This window comes from Mesoplodon mirus (assembly GCF_964341445.2).
Source record: "Mesoplodon mirus genome assembly, chromosome: 3".
Taxonomy (NCBI): domain Eukaryota; kingdom Metazoa; phylum Chordata; class Mammalia; order Artiodactyla; family Ziphiidae; genus Mesoplodon; species Mesoplodon mirus.
This window is the reverse complement of record NC_138978.1, coordinates 137520128-137544465: the sequence shown is the minus strand read 5'-3', so window position 1 is coordinate 137544465 and position 24338 is coordinate 137520128.

Genomic DNA, 24338 nt, shown 5'->3' with positions numbered 1-24338 from the left:
CTCCCTGTGAGTAGCAGGCACTGAATCGCACACCAGGGTTCCCCTCAGCACCATCAGGAAACTACGACCTAGGGATTGAGGATTTCTAGAACAACTTTACTCATAGACAGTCTCTTGGGTAAACAAGTGACATTTTACAATCAAGCATTTTCAGTGTTTTCTTTGGTGGGGAAAATATTGACACATATAAGGCAATCATATTCTATTAAAGTATGTATTTCTCAAAGGACTCACTATCGAAAAAAAATTTTTAAGTATATCTTTCCATGTTTTAATTGACTTTACTCCCAGACTTGTTTGCTTGCAAAAGCCTTCAGAAAATACCAAGAACCTACTTCATCTGGCAGTTTGCACAGCAACATGAGTGGAGATGCTCTTGTCACACTGCTTGGTTTCTCTGTCCCACCTTGCAAAGCACAACCTCCTCTCCGCCCTCCTGGGAAGGGAGTCAGTGCCCACCCTGAGCTCAATCCCTGGGGTAGATCTCTTGGTTCTGTCTTCACTGTATGCAGTGTTTCTTGCCCAGCACACAGAAACAGGGCCGGCACAAGTGATGGAAGACAGACTTTCCACAGGAGAAAGACATTGCGTTTCCTTAGCACAGAATCCGATAGTGAATATTAGCCTCAAAGGAGAAAGGTGGAGTGAATTTCCTCCATCTACTCCTGGAGGCTCCTTCTTTCTCGGACTCCTCCAGAACTGGGTGTGGCATGTGGGGACAAGCATGGGCTCCCTACAAAATGAAGGAGGCCTACCTAAAACTAGGTGCTTCAGGTAAGGGGGGAGGACTCATCCCGAAGCTCTAATAGGAAAGAGTTAGAATGAGGGAAGTGGTAGAGAGTTGTATCATAACCATTCAGAATGCTATGAGACCCATTAAGAGATGAGATTTCTTATTAAATGAAGTTGTAATTGACCCAGTAGTAGGGATTGTGAAATACAGTTTTGTTCACTAAGAATCCAGTCATGGAGCAACTAAGCCCGTGCCCCACAACTACTAAGCCCGTGCTCTAGAGCCCGCAAGTCAAGGCCAAGATGTGGGGAATTGGAAACTTTGTACACTGCTGGTGGGAATGTAAAATGGTGCCGCTATTATGAAAAAGAGTATGGGGGTTCCTTTTAAAATTATAAACAGAAATATCATATGATTCAGCAATCACAGTTCTGGGTATATAGCCAAAGGAAATTAAATCAGTATCACAATGAGATGAACTTATGTTCATTACAGCATTCTCCACAATAGCCTAGATATGCAACCAACTTCACAAAACAAGTAAGGGTCCTGTGCCTGAGCTAACATTAGGTACATCAAAACTACTCCGTAAGTCTCTTAGCTCCTTAGAGAGGATGAAAGCAGTGTTAGAGTTAAAAGTAACTTTTCCCTATTCCCTTAGCCTGGAATACTGACACAATATTCTACAGCAGAGGAAGCCTCATAAACACACAGCAACTGCCAGGGTTTACACCAGTCTTAGAAGAACTGGGAAGGATAAGACCAACGCAGGCCTGAGGAAAGGTCAGAGGGTAGGCAGGACTGGAGTGTGGGGAGCAGGGGCAGGTCTGTCCGGATGGAGCAGTGGGTTGTAAGAAGAGCAGTGACCCTGGGCCCTGCTGCCATGAGTCTCTGTCCTGGGCCTGGTGAATTCCAGGAGACCAGGTTAGCAGGGCTGTGAGAACCAGTGTGTGAAGTGAGCCCAGCAGCCTCTTCACACAGTCCTCTAAAATTCCTGCCGGCCATGAAGGGTCTTAAGGGGCAGCTGGACGTGGACCCCTCTCAAATGGAAGCACCTTCAGCACATCAGCCTTGGGAGGTGCTGAGGCTGAAATGAGGAGACTGAGCACATGCAGTGGCCCCAAAGCATGTGTTCTGTGACTCATCCATCTCTGGGAGCGCATTTTCCATGAGGATTAAACAGTGAGGACAAAAGTAACATTAAGCTACAAGTCCTGAAAGTGTAGAGGGAGAGAGTTCAAGTCTCATCCACCACCTGATACTCAGTATAAGAACTTGTTCTCCAGTGTCAAGTGACTATGAGAGTTTTGTTCCCACTAGGATATGGCCATCATACGCGAATGTAAAAAGGAAACCAAAATCCCTGGTGCAAAATACCCTCCAGGTACCAAACAGAAACGAACCTTTCATCTTTGGCAGAGAAAAATCAATGAAAGAGTAGTCTTGTGAGAAAGAAAATTTCTGAATGGCAAAGCAAGAAAAGATGACTATAAGCACAGTACAGTCAAAGGACATGGACACAATAACTCTATTATATCATTAAAACTTGGAAAGAGCAAATCAGAATTCTACACATATTTCCTTCTTCTTCCTGTTTGCATATTCACCTTCCTTAGTTTCTAAAGAACCGGGTGGAACCCAAGTGTTCTAGGAGTTGTCTCGCTTTAGATCCTACCTGAGAGTTGTTCGCTATCAGAATCGTCATCAGCATCACTGCTATATATGCTCTCCATGATCCATTCTGTACAAACACAACATGAGCATAAAGTTATTATACAAGTTGACCCACCCATTTCTCCTACTCGTCTTGCTGGCTCACAGAGCATCCCCCTGGTCTTCCCTCCAGGTTCTCAGACCTCCCCTGTGCTCTGTGCAGACAGAGTCCTTCAATAAGATATTGATCACAGTTGAAAATTTCAAATGAGGAGGAGGTGCTGAGAAAATCACCTTTCAACCCCTTACTTCTATAGACCCATTTACAGCTTTCACCGTCAACCTTACCAACCTGAAATTCCAGATGTTATAGACACACTTCAAACATGGCTAGTGTGACCAAGCAATTGTGTGGTTTTTGCATTTTTTAATAGAATGAGTTAAGTCTTGTTTGAACTAAATTAATTATAAATAGACACATTTGGTTAGTGGCTACCACACTGGAAACTCAGTTCTAAGAAATCCAAAGATGAGAAAGAGGCAACCAGCCACCATTCCAATGGTTGTTATTTACTGCAGAAAATTTGATGGCCTGATCTGATCATTCATATGTAGGTATATCTTGGGCTCTTGGACCCAAGCCAGACATTGGGAGAGTCCTTGTGGACACTGAAATAGTACAGTCAACACTCAGATCCAAGAGGAATTCCCAGCAAGGGGCCCACTTGTAGACAGAGGCGAAGGGCATGGCCCAGTACACCTGTATTACACATAATCAGAGAGTAGGTGCAGGGGGAGGGAGGGATTTCAATCTCTCTATGAGTCCATCCTTCTCAATCCTGACTCTATAAGACCTGAGAAAGGCAGTGAAAAACACCCCGTAGGAGGTGAAAAATTTATATACTGAAAACTACAGGACATTGCTGAAAAAAATTAAAGAAGAGACAAGTAATTGGAATGACATACCATGTTCATAGACTGGATTATTAAATACTGTTGGCATTTCTATTCTACATAAAGTGATGTACACATATATCGCAACAACCCACAAAATTCAATGTCATTATTATAGAAGTGGACAGAATCCTAAAATACATATGGAACCCCCACAAGTAGATAAAACAATCTTGAGAGCAAAGAGCAATGATGGAGATTAACACTTCCTGAACTCAAAACACATAACAATGCCACAGTAGTCAAAATAGTCTGCGACTGGCATCAAGACAGTGAGATAGACCAATGAAATATAATAGAGAGACCTCAAATAAACGCACATATATATGGCCAACTGATCTTGGCCAAGGTTCTAAGATTACCAAGTGAAGACAGGATAGTCGCTTCAACAATCAACAGCATGAAAAGGCAACCTATAGGATGGGAGGAAATATGTGTAAACCTTGTATCTGAATGAGAGACCAATATCCAGAATATATAAGAGACTACTACAAGTCAATTTCAGAAAAACAGCAGGCAAATAACTGAGTTTAAAAATGGGTAAAAATCTTCACTAGACATTTCTCCATAAAGACATACAAGTGGTCAATCTACATATGAAAATTTGCTCAACCTCGCTAAGCATCAGGGAACTGGAAATCAAGCCACAGGGAGATATTACTCACACCTGTTAGGATGTGTATTATAAAAAGACAAATAGATCTTCCGTGGTGGCACAGTGGTTGAGAGTCCGCCTGCCGAGGCAGGGGACACATGTTCATTCCCCGGTCTGGGAGGATGCCACATGCCGCTGAGCGGCTGGGCCCATGTCCCATGGCTGCTGAGCCTGTGCATTTGGAGCCTGTGCTCTGCAACGGGAGAGCCCACAACAATGAGAGACACGTGTGCTGCAAAAAAAATAAATAAATAAATAAGAAAGAAAGAAAATTAATGGATGCTGGCAAAGATGTGAAGAAGTGGAACTCCTGTACCCTGTTTTGTACCCTGGAGTAATGTAAAATGGTGTAGCCATTATGGAAAACAGAATGGAGGTCCCTGAAAAATTATTAAGAGAACTATCATAAAATCCTGCAGTCACTCATTTAGGTTTATATACAAAGGAGATAAAACAATAATGTCCAAGAGATATCTACAATCTCATGTCTATTGCAGCATTATACACAATACACAACATAGGAAAACTGCCTAGTGTCCATGGGAAGATGAATTAATAAAGAAAATGTGGTGTATACATACAGTGGAAAGTCACTCAGACTTTGAAAAAGAAGGAAATCCTGCCATTTGCAGCAACACGAAAGAAATTAGAGGACATTTCTAAGAGTGAAATAAGCCAGTCACAGAAGGTCAAAAACTGAAAGAAAACTCCGAGAAGCAGAGAGCAGAAGGGGGGTTCCAAGAGCTGGCAGGAGGTTGACATGGGAAGTCTCTGTTCAATGGTTAGAATGTGTTATTTCAAATTGGAACAGTTCTAGATACATGCTGTAAAACAAGGTGCATGTAGTCAACAGGACTGCCTGGACATTTCAAAACTTGTTAAGACGTTGGATTTCATCGTATAAGTATTTTTACAACAATAAAATACACATATGTAAAATAAATACAATGTGGAAAAAGGGGAAAAAAGAAGAAAAATAAGGAAAGGGAGTCGACAGAGGGAAAGAAAAAAGCAGGAAGGGTCTCGAATGTACACAGGTATCAGGAGATAATGGGAGAGAAGCTCCTCTCCCCAGGCTTTAAAGAAGACATCTCTCCAGAGTTCACTCCAGCAAGAGGGGGATGTCCTTTCTCTTCCCCATTCAACCAGAAGTGCCAACAGCATCCTAAGTGTGGCCCAGGCTGTGCTCAGGTGTACACTTTTCCTTGATCTCTAAACCAACCACACCTGATTCCCCATGGCTCAGGTGCCCTTCCTGTATCTCCTTCCACTTCTCTAAAGCATTTCCCCCTTCAAGTCCAGCCCGAGGCGCCAATCCTGTCCTCACACGTGGGGTCCACTGGGCGGGTCTCTGAGTTCTTAAGAGCCTCCCTGTGAGTAGCAGGCACTGAATCGCACACCAGGGTTCCCCTCAGCACCATCAGCAAACTACGACCTAGGGACTGAGGATTTCTAGAACAACTTTACTCATAGACAGTCTCTTTGTTAAACAAGTGACATTTTACAATGAAGCATTTTCAGTTTTTTCTTTGGTGGGGAAAATATTGACACATATAAGGCAATCATATTCTATTAATGTATGTATTTCTCAAAGGACTCACTATCGCAAAAAATTTTTTAAGTATAACTTTCCATGTTTTAATTGACTTTACTCCCAGACTTGTTTGCTTGCAAAGGCCATCAGAAAATACCACAACCTATATCATCTGGCAGTTTGCACAGCAACATGAGTGGAGATGCTCTTGTCACACTGCTTGGTTTCTCTGTCCCACCTTCTAAAGCACAATCTCCTGTCCGCCCTCCTGGGAAAGGAGCCAGTGCCCACCCTGAGCTCAATCCCTGGGGTAGATCTCTTGGTTCTGTCTTCACTGTATGCAGTGTTTCTTGCCCAGCACACAGAAACAGGGCCGGCACAAGTGATGGAAGACAGACTTTCCACAGGAGAAGGACATTGCGTTTCCTTAGCACAGAATCTGATAGTGAATATTAGCCTCAAAGGAGAAAGGTGGAGTGAATTTCCTCCATCTACTCCTGGAGGCTCCTTCTTTCTCGGACTCCTCCAGAACTGGGTGTGGCATGTGGGTAGAAGCATGGGCTCCTTGCAAAAGGAAGGAGGCCTGCATAGCACTAGGTGCTTCAGGTAAGGGGGGAGGACTCATCGGGAGGCTCTAATAGGAAACAGTTAGAATGAGGGAAGTGGTAGAGAGATGTATCATAACCATTCAGAATGCTATGAGACGTACTAAGAGATGAGATTTCTTATTAAATGAAGTTGTAATTGACCCAGTAGTAGGGATGATGAAACCCAGTTTTGTTCACTAAGAATCCAGCCATGGAGCAACTAAACCCGTGCACCACAACTACTAAGCCTGTGCTCTAGAACCTGAAAGTCACAACTACTGAGCCCACGTGCCACAACAATTGAAGCCCATGCACCTAGAGCCCGTGGTCTGGAACAACAGTAGACACCGAAATGAGAAGCCCGCGCAGTGCAACGAAGTCCCAACACAGCCAAAAGAAAAAAAAAAAATAATCCAGTAAACATTTGCCTGGGTTGTGATAGGATTTGTTTTCCTGGTTAAATGAGGCTCAATTGGTATAAAATCAATGCAGACCCTGAAAGTGTACAGTTTATTTACTTTTATATCCATACCCATTCATGATGCACTGTTGATGGGAATATATTTTAGAAAGTTGGCACCAGTCACAGTGATGTTTAGGGGAACATGAATCAAGGGAAAGACAACACAAAATGTTCACATACACACACAGAATCATCCCACTCATTTCACATACAGACACACCCAGTCTCATGCACACAAACCTACACCACCTAACCGTAATACAGACTCTTCCTGGGACTATAGTAATTGGTCACATTACCTGTAAATCACTTTCTGTCACCAGGGCCCCTACTCTCATTCCCAGCACAAATTTGGAATCAGTTTGCCCTCTACACTAAAACCAGCAAGAATGTCCCACTTTCTCATCTTCAAAGTTCTTCCTCCCCAAGTGACTGATTCCAGAATACATACTGTTTACACGTTCTGTGAAGGCCACCTGCAATTACAGAAGAGAAAACACTATGAGGATAAGATCACAGAGATGCTCAGGTCTTTTGTTCATTTGCTGACAGTAGAAAACCTCATAAGAAACAGTGGTCCAGGGAACCCAGCAAGGGTTATCAGAGCAAACCTACTCAGGCTGAAAGGCAAGAACTTTGCTGGGAGGATGGAACTTCCAAGTCCATTTAGGTTGGAAATTACAGAATTCTTTGCCTAGAGGAAAAATCGCTGCAGGAGAGAGAGCTCCATACTCTACAGGCTGTAATGGATGCTATCAATTTTAATGTCCTGAGGAATCAGGAACCAAGGGTTGGTAATAGACTCTCACTCCACATTCTCCCAACCAAGGTAATTGTATGTATCTGGAAGGAATACCCTCAAATATTCATAACTTAAATCTATTGAAAGAGAAATAAAGCAATATTTCTATCTCAGACCAGAAAAAATCCAGCTTACCTTGATGATCCACGGAGGCTTTTCTTCTGTCCTATCACGGTGCAGGTCAACCGCCACATCCTCTGGGAGAGCTGGAGGGACATAGAGTAACTGTCAGGACACTGGTGATGCTGCTCAGGAATTACTCAGGGGCTTTCTTCTCGATGAGGACATGGGGTGGTGTGTATGGATGTGGGAGGATAGTAAGTGTCGGCTGAGCTGGTGTTGGCCCATCCTCTTTGGGGGATGAAGGAAGGCAAAGGACAAGAGGAAGGAAATGAAAACAGAGCTTTGACTTTGTAGCTAAGGGGAGCCTAATCAGAAGGGAAGGGTCGATCTAAAAAATGGTAAACACTAAATTGCATGCTCTGTGTCAATGACACAGACCCATGACCCATGCTTTGAGCTTCTGCTAAATTGCCACTGTCTCTTGATTCTTCACAGATCACTCTTTACCCAGCATCCACAATTCCAGCTACTGCATTTATCATGTCTTCTGTTGTATAATATTTTATACTTGATTAACAGCAACCTCTATTAAAGGACTGAATTCAGTCCTAGACAAAATATGCTATATTTATTCACTAATCACTTGTCTTAAAGAAAATCAAATACACAAGATTTGACAAAACTGAAATCCTACCATTTAGATACAGCCACTATCAATCGTATCATATTTTTCTCCCAGTCTTTGTTTTCTATACAATGTATGTATGCCCACTGAGTCAGGGGCTGTCCATACTCTAGGGAGCTGTTCCATAAGTGGGACACTTCGTTATGAAGAGGGAGCCTGAACTGAGCACAGCCTGTCTCTAAGCCAGCTGTGCAGGAGAAGTGTACAGGCTAACAGTCAGGGTCCACTTTGAGTCCTTGGGTGTGGGCTACAGGAATTGACCAATGCTATGGCTTATGGTAATGTTATCCAATACAATAAAATAGCTCCTTGATTCTTATTTGCTTTTGGCCTTGTTTAAGCAATGACACCAGCACTGACAGATATGACCTGTACTGTATACATGGGGTCTCACACCTCTCAGAATCTGGGAGCTTACCAGAATTCAGGTCTTGAGGTGAATTTCACATTAATGACTGTGCCAAAGTCAACTGATAAGCCCACCCATAGCTGCCCTGGATTCTGTGATCATTAAGGCCACCTGATGGGCAAGGTCTGGACCTTTGGAGATGCTAGGACTTCCAGCCAAGGATACGAATGCAGGGACTCCCTTGCTCCATGACTGAGGATCCCTTGGCTGAGTGGTAAGTGCAGGTCAGGGATCCGGAGCATCCATATTGGGACCCACACCTGTGTTCTCAGTTTGGCTTTTCCACATAGGAGGTCAAGAGCTGAGAACATTTATCTCTGCACCATCTCCTTCTGAGGAAAAGGAATATTAACCAAATCTGGGCAACAGCTGTGTTGAGGGAAGAACAAGGTAGTGTTCAGGCAGTGTGCAGTGGTGATGAGCTTTGTTGACAGGTGAATTGTGCTGTGTAAGAGGGAAATATCTCCTCAGGAGATATAAATGTAAAATGATGCCGCTATTATGAAAAAGAGTATGGTGGTTCCTTATAAAATTATAAACAGAAATATCATATGATTCAGCAATCACAGTACTGGGTTTATATCCAAAGGAAATTAAATCAGTATCACAATGAGATGAACTTAGGTTCATTGCAGCATTCTCCACAATAGCCTAGATATGCAACCAAATTCACAAAACAAGTAAGGGTCCAGTGCCTGAGCTAACCTTAGGTACTTCAAAACAACTCCATAAGTCTCTTAGCCCCTTAGAGAGGATGAAAGCAATATTAGAGTTAAAAGTAACTTGAACCAATTCCCTTAGTCTGGAATACTGAAACAAAAGTTCTACAGCAGGGGAAGCCTCCAAAACACACAGCACGTGTCAGGGTTTACCCCAGCCTTGGAAGAACTGGGAAGGATAAGCCCAAGGAAGGCCTGAGGAAAGGTCCGAGGGTAGGCAGGACTGGGGTGTGGGGAGCCGGGGCAGGGCTGTCCGGATGAAGCAGTGGGTTGTAAGAAGAGCAGTGACACTGGGTCCTGCTGCCCTGAGTCTCTGTCCTGGGCCTGGTGAATTCCAGGAGACCAGGTTAGCAGGGCTGTGAGAGCCAGTGTGTGAAACGAGCCCAACAACCCCTTCACACAGTCCTCTACAATTCCTGCCGGCCATGAAGGGTCTTTAGAGGCAGTTGCACGTGGAGCCCTCTCAATTGGAAGCAACTCAGCACATCAGCCTTGGGAGGTGCTGAGGCTGAAATGAGGAGACTGAGCACATGCAGTGGCTCCAAAGCATGTGTCCTCTGAATCATCCACCTCTGGGAGCGCCCTTTCCATGAGGAATAAACAGTGAGGACAAAAGTAAGGTGAAGCTACAAGTCCTGAAAGTGTAGAGGGAGAGAGTTCAAGTCTCATCCACCACCTGACACTCACTATAAGAACTTGTTCTCCAGTGTCAAGTGACTATGACAGTTTTGTTCCCACTAGGATATGGCCATCATACGTGAATGTAAAACTGAAACCAAAATCCTGGTGCAAAATACCCTTCAGGTACCAAACAGAAACGAACCTTTCATTTTTGGCAGTGAAAAAGCAATGAAAGAGTAGTCTTGTGAGAAAGAAAATTTCTGAATGGCAAAGCAAGAAAAGATGACTATAAGCACAGTACAGTCAAAGGACATGGACACCATAACTCTATTATATCATTAAAATTTGGAAAGAACAAATCAGAATTCTACACATATTTCCTTCTTCTTCCTGATTTCATATTCACCTTCCTTCGTTTCTAAAGAACCGGGTGGAACCAAAGTGTTCTAGGAATTGCCTCGTTTTAGATCCTAACTGAGAGTTGTTCCCTACGTGAATCGTCATCAGCATCACTGCTATGTATGCTCTCTACCATGCATTTTGTACAAACACAACCATGAGCATAAATTTATTATACAAGTTGACCCACCCATTGCTCCTACTCGACTTGCTGGCTCACAGAGCATCACCCTGGTCTTCCCTGCAGCTTCTCAGACCTCCCCTGTGCTCTGTGCAGACAGAGTCCTTCAATAAGATATTGATCACAGTTGAAAATTTCAAATGAGGGAGAGATGCTGAGAAAATCACCTTCCGACCCCTCACTTCTATAGACCCATTTATAGCTTTCACCGTCAACTTTACCAACCTGAAATTCCAGATGTTACAGACACACTTGAAACATGGCTAGTGTGACCAAGCAATTGTGTGGTTTTTGTGCTTTTTAATAGAATGATTTAATTATTGTTTGAACTAAATTAATTATAAATAGACACATTTGGTTAGTGGCTACCACACTAGAAAGCTCAGGTGTAAGAAATCCAAAGATGAGAAAGAGGCAACCAGCCACCCCTCCCCTGGCTGTTCCTTACTGCAGAAAATTTGATGGCCTGATCTGATGATTCGTATGTAGGTATATCTTGGGCTCTTGTACCCACGCCAGGCATTGGGAGAGTCCTTGTGGACACTGAAATAGTACAGTCAACACTCAGATCCAAGAGGAATTCCCAGCAAGGGGCTCAATTGTAGACAGAGGTGAAGGGCATGGCCCAGTACACCTGTATTAGACATAATCAGAGAGTAGGTGCAGAGGGGAGGGATGGATGTCACTCTCTCCATGAGTCCATCCTTCTCAGCCCTGACTCTAGAAGACCTGAGGAAGGGAGTGGAAAAGGCCCCGTAGGAGGTGAAAAATTTGTATACTGAAAACTACAGGACATTGCGGAAAGAAATTAAAGAAGAGACAAGGAATTGGAATGACATACCATGTACATAGACTGGATTATTAATTACTGTTGGCATTTCTATACTACATAAATGGATGTACACATATATTGCAACAACCCACAAAATTCCATGTCATTATTATAGAAGTGGACAGAATTCTAAAATACATATGGAATACCCCCAAGTAGATAAAACAATCTTGAGAGCAAAGAGCAATGATGGAGATTAACACTTCCTGAACTCAAAACACATAACAATGCCACAGTAGTCAAAACAGTCTGCTACTGGCATCAAGACAGTGAGATAGACCAATGAAATATAATAGAGACCCCAAATAAACGCACATATATATGGCCAACTAATATGTGCCAAGGTTCTAAGATTACCAAGTGAAGAGAGGATAGTCTCTTCAACAATCAACAGAATGAAAAGGCAACTTATAGGATGGGAGGAAATATGTGTAAACCTTGTATATGAATAAGGGACCAATATCCAGAATATATAAGAAACTACTACAAGTCAATTTCCAAAAAAGACGGGCAAATAACTGAGTTTCAAAATGGGTAAAAAGCTTCACTAGACATTTCTCCATAAAGACATACAAGTGGTCAATCTACATATGAAAATTTGCTCAGCATCGCTAAGCATCAGGGAAATGGAAATGAAACCACAAGGAGATATCACTCACACCTCTTAGGATGTGAATTATAAAAAGACAGTTAGGGCCTTCCGTTTGGCACAGTGGTTGAGAGTCTGCGTGCCTATGCAGGGGAGACGTGTTTGTGCCCCGGTCTGGGAGGATCCCACATGCCACTGAGCGGCTGGGCCCGTGAGCCATGGCTGCTTAGCCTGTGCGTTTGGAGCCTGTGCTCCACAACAGGAGAGCCCACAACAATGAGAGGCCAGTGTGCTGCAAAAAAAAAAAAAAAAAAAAGAAAAGAAAAGAAAAGAAAAGAAAATTAATGGATGCTGGCAAAGATGTGAAGAAGTGGAACTTCTGTACCCTGTAGTAATGTAAAATGGTGTAGCCATTATGGAAAACAGAATGGAGGTCCCCCAAAAATTATTAAGAGAACTATCATAAAATCCAGCAATCACTCATTTAGGTTTATATACAAAGGAGATAAAACAAGAATGTCCAAGAGATATCTACAATCTCATGTCCATTGCAGCATTATACACAATACACAACATAGGAAAACTGCCTAGTGTCCATGGGAAGATGAATTAATAAAGAAAATGTGGTGTATACATACAGTGGAATGTCATTCAGTCTTTGAAAAAGAAGGAAATCCTGCCATTTGCAGAAACACGAAAGAACTTGGAGGACATTTGTAAGAGTGAAATAAGCCAGTCACAGAAGGTCAAAAACTGAAAGAAAACTCCGAGAAGCAGAGAGTAGAAGGGTGGTTCCAAGAGCTGGCAGGAGGTTGACATGGGAATTCTCTGTTCAATAGTTAGAATGTGTTATTTGCAAAATGGAAAAGTTCTAGACATATGCTGTACAACAAGGTGCATGTAGTCAACAGGACTGACTGGACATTTCAAAACTTGTTAAGACGTTGGATTTCATCATATATGTACTTTTACAACAATAAAATATACATATGTAAAATAAATACAAAGTGGAAAAAGGGGGAAAAAGAAGAATAATAAGGAAAGGGAGTCAACAGAGGGAAAAAAGAAAGCAGGAAGGGTCTCGAATGTACACAGGTATCAGGAGATAATGGGAGAGAAGCTCCTCTCCCCAGGCTTTAAAGAAGACATCTATCCAGAGTTCAGTCCAGCAGGAGGGGGATGTCCTTTCTCTTCCCCATTCAAGCAGAAGTGCCAATAGCATCCTAAGTGTGGCCCAGGCTGTGCTCAGGTGTACACTTTTCCTTGAGGTCTAAACCAGCCACCCCTGACTCCCCATGGCTCAGGTGCCCTTCCTTTATCTCCTTCCACTTCTCTAAAGCATTTCCCTCTTCAAGTCCAGCCCGAGGCGCCAATCCTGTCCTCACACGTGGGGTCCACTGGGCGGGTCTCTGCGTTCTTAAGAGCCTCCCTGTGAGTAGCAGGCACTGAATCGCACACCAGGGTTCCCCTCAGCACCATCAGCAAACTACGACCTAGGGATTGAGGATTTCTAGAACAACTTTACTCTTACACAGTCTCTTGGGTAAACAAGTGACATTTTACAATCAAGCATTTTCAGATTTTTCTTTGGTGGGGAAAATATTGACACATATAAGGCAATCATATTCTATTAAACTATGTATTTCTCAAAGGACTCACTATCGAAAAAAAAATTTTAAGTATAACTTTCCATGTTTTAATTGACTTTACTCCCAGACTTGTTTGCTTGCAAAGGCCATCAGAAAATACCACAACCTATATCATCTGGCAGTTTGCACAGCAACATGAGTGGAGATGCTCTTGTCACACTGCTTGGTTTCTCTGTCCCACCTTGTAAAGCACAATCTCCTGTCCACCCTCCTGGGAAGGGAGCCAGTGCCCACCCTGAGCTGAAGCCCTGGGTTAGATCTCTTGGTTCTGTCTTCACTGTATGCTGTGTTTCTTGCCCAGCACACAGAAACAGGGCCGGCACAAGTGATGGAAGACTGACTTTCCACAGGAGAAGGACATTGCACTTCCTTAGTACAGAATCTGATAGTGAATATTAGCCTCAAAGGAGAAAGGTGGAGTGAATTTCCTCCATCTACTCCTGGAGGCTCCTTCTTTCTTGGACTCCTCCAGACCTGGGTGTGGCATGTGCGTACAAGCATGGGCTCCCTGCAAAAAGAAAGAGGCATGCCTAGCACTAGGTGCTTCATGTAAGGGGGGAGGACTCATCCCGAGGCTCTAATAGGAAACAGTTAGAGTGAGGGAAGTGGCAGAGAGATGTATCATAACGATTCATAATGTTATGAGACCTACTAAGAGATGAGATTTCTTATTAAATGAAGTTGTAATTGACCCAGTAGTAGGGATGCTGAAACCCAGTTTTGTTCATTTAGAATCCAGCCATGGAGCAACTAAACCCGTGCACCACAACTACTAAGCCTGTGCTCTAGAACCTGAAAGTCACAACTACTGAGCCCACGTGCCACAACTATTGAAGCCCATGCACCTAGAGACCGTGGTCTGGAACAACAGTTGCCACCGAAATGAGAAGCCCACGCAGTGCAACGATGACTCAACACAGCCAAAAGAAAAAAAAAGAATCCAGTAAACATTTGCCTGGGTGGTGATAGGATTTGTTTTCCAGGTTAAATGAGGCTCACTTGGTATAAAAGCAATGCAAGACTTCCGGGTAAGATGGCGGAAGAGTAAGACACGGAGATCACCTTCCTCCCCACGGATACACCAGAAATACAGCTACACATGGAACAACTCCTACAGAACACCTACTGAACGCTGGCATAAGACCCCAGACCTCCCAAAAGGCAAGAAACTCCCCACATACCTGGGTAGGGCAAAGCGGAGAGATCCCCACACAGAGGATCGGTGCCGAGCGGCACTCACCAGCCTGAGAGGCTTGTCTGCTCGCCCGCCGGGGCGCGCAGTGCTGGAAGCTGAGGCTCGGGCTTCGGTCAGAGCGCAGGGAGAGGACTGGGGCTGGCGGCGAGAACTCAGCGTGAAGGGGGCTAATGTGCCACAGCTAGCCGGCAGGGAGTCCGGGAAAACTCTGGAGCTGCCGAAGAGGCAAGAGAGTTTTTCTTCCCTTTTGGTTTCCTGGTGCGCGAGGAGAGGGGATTAAGAGCGCTGCTTAAAGGGGCTCCACAGACGGGCGCGAGTCGCGACTGAAAGCGCGGAGCCCAGTGACGGGCGTGGGACGCTGGGGCTGCTGCTGCTGCCGCCAAGAAGCCTGTGTGCGAGCGCAGGTCACTGCCCACACCGCCCTTCCGGGAGCCTGTGCAGCCCGCCACTGCCGGGGTCCCGGGATCCAGGGGCGGCTTTCCTGGGAGAACGCACGGCGCGCCTCGGGCTGGTGCAACGTCACGCCGACCTCTGCCGCTGCAGGCTCGCCCCGCACTCCGTGCCCCTCCCTCCCGCCCGGCCTGAGTGAGCAAGAGTCCCCGAAGCGGCTGCTCCTTTAACCCTGTCCTGTCTGAGCGAAGAACAGACGCCCTCCGGCGACCTACACGCAGAGGCGGGGCCAAATCCAAAGCTGAGACCCAGGAGCTGTGAGAACAAAGAAGAGAAAGGGAAACCTCTCCCAGCAGCCTCAGAAGCAGCGGATTAAAGCTCCACAATCAACTTGATGTACCCTGCATCTGTGGAATACATGAATAGACAACACATCATCCCAAATTGAGGAGCCTGGAGTCAGTGCTGTGCCTCTGAGGTGGGAGAGCCAACTTCAGGACACTGGTCCACAAGAGACCTCCCAGCTCCACATAATATCAAGCGGCGAAAATCTTCCAGAGATCTCCATCTCAACACCAGCACCCAGCTTCACTCAACGACAAGCAAGCTACAGTGCTGGACACCCTATGCCAAACAACTAGCAAGACAGGAACACAACGCCACCCATTAGCAGAGAGGTGGCCTAAAATCATAAAAAGTCCGCAGACACCCCAAAACACACCACCAGACGTGGACCTGCTCACCAGAAAGACAAGATCCAGCCTCATCCACCAGAACTAGTCCCCTCCACCAGGAAGCCTACACAACCCACTAAACCAACCTTAGCCACTGGGGACAGACACCAAAAACAACGGGAACTACGAACCTGCAGCCTGCAAAAAGGAGACCCCAAACACAGTAACATAAGCAAAATGAGAAGACAGAAAAACACACAGCAGGAGAAGGAGCAAGATAAAAACCCACCAGATCTAACAAATGAAGAGGTAATAGGCAGTCTACCTGAAAAAGAATTCAGAATAATGATGGTAAAGATGATCCAAGATTCTATTTCCCAGATCCAAAATCTTGGAAATAGAATAGACAAAATGCAAGAAACAGTTAACAAGGACCTAGAAGAACTAAAGATGAATCAAGCATCAATTAAAAACACAATACATGAAATAAAAAATACTCTAGACGGGATCAATAGCAGAATAACTGAGGCAGAAGAACGGATAAGTGAGGTGGAAGATAAAATAGTGGAAATAACTGCTGCAGAGCAAAATAAAGAAAAAAGAATGAAAAGAACAGAGGACAGTCTCAGAGACCTCTGGGAAAACATTAAACGCACCAACATTCGAATTATAGGGGTCCCAGAAGAAGAAGAGAAAAAGAAAGGGACTGAGAAAATATTTGAAGAGATTATAGTTGAAAACTTCCCTAATATGGGAAAGGAAATAGTTAATCAAGTCCAGGAGGCACAGAGAGTCCCATACAGAATAAATCCAAGGAGAAATACGCCAAGACACATATTAATCAAACTGTCAAAAATTAAACACAAAGAAATCATATTAAAAGCAGCAAGGCAAAAACAACAAATAACACACAAGGGAATCCCCATCAGGATAACAGCTGATCTCTCAGCAGAAACTCTACAAGCCAGAAGGGAGTGGCAGGACATAATTAAAGTGATGAAGGAGAAAAACCTGCAACCAAGATTACTCTACCCAGCAAGGATCTCATTCAGATTTGATGGAGAAATTAAAACGTTTACAGACAAGCAAAAGCTGAGAGAGTTCAGCACCACCAAACCAGCTTTACAACAAATGCTAAAGGAACTTCTCTAGGCAAGAAACACAACAGAAGTAAAAGACCTACAATAACGAACCCAAAACAAGAAAATGGGAATAGGAACATACATATCGATAATTACCTTAAATGTAAATGGACTAAATGCTCCCACCAAAAGACACAGAGTGGCTGAATGGATACAAAAACAAGACCCATATATATATGCTGTCTACAAGAGACCCACTTCAGACCTACAGACACATACAGACTGAAAGTAAGGGGATGGAAAAAGATATTCCATGCAAATGGAAATCAAAAGAAAGCTGGAGTAGCAATTCTCATATCAGACAAAATAGACTTTAAAATAAAGACTACTAGAAGAGACAAAGAAGGACACTACCTAATGATCAAGGGATCGATCCAAGAAGAAGATATAACAATTGTAAATATTTATGCACCCAACATAGGAGCACCTCAATACATAAGGCAAATACTAACAGCCATAAAAGGAGAAATCGACAGTAACACAATCATAGTAGGGGACTTTAACACCCCACTTTCACCAATGGACAGATCATCCAAAATGAAAATAAATAAGGAAACACAAGCTTTAAATGATACATTAAACAAGATGGACTTAATTGATATTTATAGGACATTCCATCCAAAAACAACAGAATACACATTTTTCTCAAGTGCTCATGGAACATTCTCCAGGATAGATCATATCTTGGGTCACAAATCAAGCCTTGGTAAATTTAAGAAAATTGAAATTGTATCAAGTATCTTTTCCGACCACAATGCTATGAGACTAGATATCAATTACAGGAAAAGAGCTGTAAAAAATACAAACACATGGAGGCTAAACAATAGACTACTTAATAACGAAGTGATCACTGAAGAAATCAAAGAGGAAATTAAAAAATACCTAGAAACAAATGACAATGGAGACACGACGACCCAAAACCTATGGGATGCAGCAAAAGCAGTTCTAAGAGGGAAGTTTATAGCAATACAATCCCACCTTAAGAAACAGGAAACATCTCGAATAAACAACCTAAACTTGCACCTAAAGCAATTAGAGAAAGAAGAACAAAAACATCCCAAAGTCAGCAGAAGGAAAGAAATCATAAAAATCAGATCAGAAATAAATGAAAAAGAAATGAAGGAAACGATAGCAAAGATCAATAAAAATAAAAGCTGGTTCTTTGAGAAGATAAACAAAATTGATAAACCATTAGCCACACTCATCAAGAAAAAAAGGGAGAAGACTCAAATCAATAGAATTAGAAATGAAAAAGGAGAAGTAACAACTGACACTGCAGAAATAAAAAAGATCATGAGAGATTACTATAAGCAACTCTATGCCAATAAAATGGACAACCTGGAAGAAATGGACAAATTCTTAGAAATGCACAACCTGCCGAGACTGAACCAGGAAGAAATAGAAAATATGAACAGACCAATCACAAGCACTGAAATTGAAACTGTGATAAAAAAATCTTCCAACAAACAAAAGCCCAGGACCAGATGGCTTCACAGGCGAATTCTATCAAGCATTTAGAGAAGAGCTAACACCTATCCTTCTCAAACTCTTCCAAAATATAGCAGAGGGGGGAACACTCCCAAACTCATTCTACGAGGCCACCATCACCTTGATACCAAAACCAGACAAGGATGTCACAAAGAAAGAAAACTACAGGCCAATATCACTGATGAACATAGATGCAAAAATCCTCAACAAAATACTAGCAAACAGAATCCAACAGCACATTAAAAGGATCATACACCATGATCAAGTGGGGTTTATTCCAGGAATGCAAGGATTCTTCAATATATGCAAATCAATCAACGTGATACACCATATTAACAAACTGAAGAAGAAAAATCATATGATCATCTCAATAGATGCAGAGAAAGCTTTCGACAAAATTCAACACCCATTTATGATAAAAACCCTGCAGAAAGTAGGCATAGAGGGAACTTTCCTCAACATAATAAAGGCCATATATGACAAACCCACAGCCAGCATCGTCCTCAATGGTGAAAAACTGAAACCATTTCCACTAAGATCAGGAACAAGACAAGGTTGCCCACTCTCACCACTCTTATTCAACCTAGTTTTGGAAGTTTTAGCCACAGCAATCAGAGAAGAAAAGGAAATAAAAGGAATCCAAATTGGAAAAGAAGAAGTAAAGCTGTCACTGTTTGCAGATGACATGATACTATAGATAGAGAATCCTAAAGATGCTACCAGAAAACTACTAGAGCTAATCAATGAATTTGGTAAAGTTGCCGGATACAAAATTAATGCACAGAAATCTCTGGCATTCCTATATACTAATGATGAAAAATCTGAAAGTGAAATCAAGGAAACACTCCCATTTACCATTGCAACAAAAAGAATAAAATATCTAGGAATAAACCTACCTAAGGAGACAAAAGACCTGTATGCAGAAAATTATAAGACACTGATGAAAGAAATTAAAGATGATACAAATAGATGGAGAGATGTACCATGTTCTTGGATTGGAAGAATCAACATTGTGAAAATGACTCTACTACCCAAAGCAATCTACAGATTCAATGCAATCCCTATCAAACTACCACTGGCATTTTTCACAGAACTAGAACAAAAAATTTCACAATTTGTATGGAAACACAAAAGACCCCGAATAGCCAAAGCAATCTTGAGAACGAAAAATGGAGCTGGAGGAATCAGGCTCCCTGACTTCAGACTCTACTACAAAGCTACAGTAATCAAGACAGTATGGTACTGGCACAAAAACAGAAAGATAGATCAATGGAACAGGATAGAAAGCCCAGAGATAAACCCACGGACATATGGTCACCTTATCTTTGATAAAGGAGGCAGGAATGTACAGTGGAGAAAGGACAGTCTCTTCAATAAGTGGTGCTGGGAAAACTGGATAGGGACATGTAAAAGTATGAGATTAGATCACTCCCTAACACCATACACAAAAATAACCTCAAAATGGATTAACGACCTAAATGTAAGGCCAGACACTATTAAACTCTTAGAGGAAAACATAGGCCGAACACTCTATGACATAAATCACAGCAGGATCCTTTTTGACCCACCTCCTAGAGAAATGGAAATAAAGACAAAAATAAACACATGGGACCTAATGAAACTTCAAAGCTTTTGCACAGCAAAGGAAACCATAAACAAGACCAAAAGACAACCCTCAGAATGGGAGAAAATATTTGCAAATGAAGCAACTGACAAAGGATTAATCTCCAAAATTTATAAGCAGCTCATGCAGCTCAATAGCAAAAAAACAAACAACCCAATCCAAAAATGGGCAGAAGACCTAAATAGACATTTCTCCACAGAAGATATACAGACTGCCAACAAACACATGAAAGGATGCTCAACATCTTTACTCATTAGAGAAATGCAAATCAAAACTACAATGAGATATCATCTCACACCAGTCAGAATGGCCATCATCAAAAAATCTAGAAACAATAAATGCTGGAGAGGGTGTGGAGAAAAGGGAACACTCTTGCACTGCTGGTGGGAATGTGAATTGGTACAGCCGCTATGGAGAACGGTATGGAGGTTCCTTAAAAAACTACAAATAGAACTACCATATGACCCAGCAATCCCACTACTAGGCATATACCCTGAGAAAACCATAATTCAAAAAGAGACATGTACCAAAATGTTCATAGCAGCCCTATTTACAATAGCCCGGAGATGGAAACAACCTAAGTGTCCATCATCGGATGAATGGATAAAGAAGATGTGGCACATATATACAATGGAATATTACACAGCCATAAAAAGAAATGAAATTGAGCTATTTGTAATGAGGTGGATAGACCTAGAGTCTGTCATACAGAGTGAAGTAAGTCAGAAAGAGAAAGACAAATACTGTATGCTGACACATATATATGGAACTTAAGAAAAAAAAATGTCATGAAGAACATAGGGGTAAGACAGGAATAAAGACACAGACCTACTAGAGAATGGACTTGAGGATATGGGGAGGGGCAAGGGTAAGCTGTGACAAAGTGAAAGAGCGGCATGGACATATATACACTACCAAACGTAAGGTAGATAGCTAGTGGGAAGCAGCCGCATAGCACAGGGAGATCAGCTCGGTGCTTTGTGACCGCCTGGAGGGGTGGGATAGGGAGGGTGGGAGGGAGACGCAAAAGGGAGGGGATATGGAAACATATGTATATGTATAACTGATTAAATTTGTTATAAAGCAAAAAATTTAAAAAAATAGAAAAAAAAATCAATGCACACCCTGAAAGTGTACACTTTATTTACTTTTATATCCATACCCATTCATGATGCAGTGGTGATGGGAATATTTTTTAGAAAGTTGGCACCAGTCACAGTGATGTTTAGGGGAACATAAATCAAGGGAAACACAACACAAAAAGTTCACATACGCACACAGAATCATACCACTCATGTCACATACAGACACACCCAGTCTCATGCACACAAACCTACACCACCTAACCGTAATACAGCTTCTTCCTGGGACTATAGTAATTGGTCACATTACTTGTAAATCACTTTCTATCACCAGGGCCCCTACTCTCATTCCCAGCACAAATTTGCAATCAGTTTGCCCTCTACACTAAAACCAGCAAGAATGTCCCACTTTCTCATCTTCAAAGTTCTTCCTCCCCAAGTGACTGATTCCAGAATACATACTGTTTACACGTTCTGTGAAGGCCACCTGTAATTACAGAAAAGAAAACACCATGAGGATAAGATCACAGTGATACTCAGGTCTTTTGTTCATTTGCTGACAGCAGAAAACCTCATAAGAAACAGTGGTCCAGGGAACCCATCAAGGGTTATCAGAGCAAACCTACTCAGGCTGAAAGGCAAGAACTTTGCTGGGAGGATGGAACTTCCAAGTCCATTTACGTTGGAAATTACAGAATTCTTTGCCTAGAGGAAAAATCGCTGCAGGAGAGAGAGCTCCGTACTCTGCAGGCTGTAATGGATGCTGTCAATTTTAATGTCCTGTGGAATCAGGCACCAGGAGTTGGTAATAGACTCTCACTCCACATTCTCCCAACCAAGGGAATTGTATGTATCTGGAAGGAATACCCTCAAATATTCATAACTTAAATCTATTGAAAGAGAAATAAAGCAATATTTCTATCTCAGACCAGAAAAAATCCAGCTTACCTTGATTTTCCACGGAGACTTTTCTTCTGTCCTATCATGGTGCAGGTCATCTGCCACATCCTCACGGAGAGCTGGAGGGACACAGAGTAACTGTCAGGACACTGGTGATGGTGGTCAGCAATTACTCAAGGGCTTTCTTCTCGATGAGGACATGGGGTGGTGTGTATGGATGTGGGAGGTTAGTAAGTGTGGGCTGAGCTGGTGTTGGGCCATCCTCTTTGGGGGATGAAGGCAGGCAAAGGACAAGAGGAAGGAAATGAAAACAGAGCTTTGGCTTTCTAGCTAAGGGGAGCCTCACCAGAAGGGAAGGGTCGATCTAAAAAATGGTAAACACTAAAATGCATGCTCTGTTTCAATGACACAGACCCATGACCCATCCTGCCTCTTTTGAGCTTCTGCTAAATTGCCACTGTCGCTTGATTTTTTCAAGATCACTCTTTCCCCAGCATCCACAATGCCAGCTACTGCATTTATCATGATTTCTGTTGTATAATATTTTATACTTGATTAACAGCAACCTCCATTAAAGGACTGAATTCAGTCCTAGACAAAATATGCTATATTTATTCACTAATCACTTGTCTTAAAGAACATCAAATACACAAGATTTGACAAAACTGAAATCCTACCCTTTAGATACAGCCACTATCAATCGTATCATATTTTTCTCCCAGTCTTTGTTTTCTATACAATGTATGTATGCCCACTGAGTCAGGGGCTGTCCATACTCTAGGGAGCTGTTCCATAAGTGGGACACTTCGTTATGAAGAGGGAGCCTGAACTGAGCACAGCCTGTCTCTAACCCAGCTGTGCAGAAGTGTACAGGCTAACAGTCAGGGTCCACTTTGAGTCCTTGGGTGTGGGCTACAGGAATTGACCAATGCTATGGCTTATGGTAATGTTATCCAATACAATAAAATAGCTCCTTGATTCTTATTTGCTTTTGGCCTTGTTTAAGCAATGACACCAGCACTGACAGATATGACCTGTACTGTATACATGGGGTCTCACACCTCTCAGAATCTGGGAGCTTACCAGAATTCAGGTCTTGAGGTGAATTTCACATTAATGACTGTGCCAAAGTCAACTGATAAGCCCACCCATAGCTGCCCTGGATTCTGTGATCATTAAGGCCACCTGATGGGCAAGGTCTGGACCTTTGGAGATGCTAGGACTTCCAGCCAAGGATACGAATGCAGGGACTCCCTTGCTCCATGACTGAGGATCCCTTGGCTGAGTGGTAAGTGCAGGTCAGGGATCCGGAGCATCCATATTGGGACCCACACCTGTGTTCTCAGTTTGGCTTTTCCACATAGGAGGTCAAGAGCTTAGAACATTTATCTCTGCACCATCTCTCTGAGGAAAAGGAATATTAACCAAATCTGGGCAACAGCTGTGTTGAGGGAAGAACATGCAACCAAATTCACAAAACAAGTAAGGGTCCTGTGCCTGAGCTAACCTTAGGTACTTCAAAACAACTCTATAAGTCTCTTAGCCCCTTAGAGCGGATGAAAGCAATATTGGAGTTAAAAGTAACTTGTCCCAATTCCCTTAGTCTGGAATACTGAAACAAAATTCTACAGCAGAGGAAGCCTCATAAACACACAGCACCTGCCAGGGTTTAACCCAGCCTTGGAAGAACTGTGAAGGATAAGCCCAAGGCAGGCCTGAGGAAAGGTCAGAGTGTAGGCAGGACTGGGGTGTGGGGAGCAAGGGCAGGGCTGTCTGGAAGAAGCAGTGGGTTGTTAGAAGAGCAGTGACCCTGGGTCCTGTGCCATGAGTCTCTGTCCTGGGCCTGGTCAACCCCAGGAGACCAGGTCAGCAGGGCTGTGAAAGCAAGTGTGTGAAATAGCAGAGCAGACCCTTCACACAGCCCCCTAGAATCCCTGCCGGCCATGAAGGTTCTTTAGGGGCAGCTGGACGTGGAACCCTCTCAAATGGAAGCATGTCAGCACACCAGCCTTGGGGAAGTGCAGAGGCTGAGAAGAGCTCAAGGAGACTGAGCACATGCAGTGATCCCAGAGCACGTGTGCTGTGAGTCATCTATCTCTGGGACTGTCTTTACAAGAGGAACAAACAGTGAGGACAAAACATGAGGTGAAGCCACAAGTCCTGAAAGTGCAGAGGGAGACAGTTCAGTTCTCATCCACCACCTCACCCTTTCTAGAAGAACTTGGTCTCAAGTTTCAAGGGCCCATGAGAGTTTTGACCCACAGGTTCTGTGCATCATAGGTCAATATGCAAAAGAAAACAAACTCTCCTGTGCA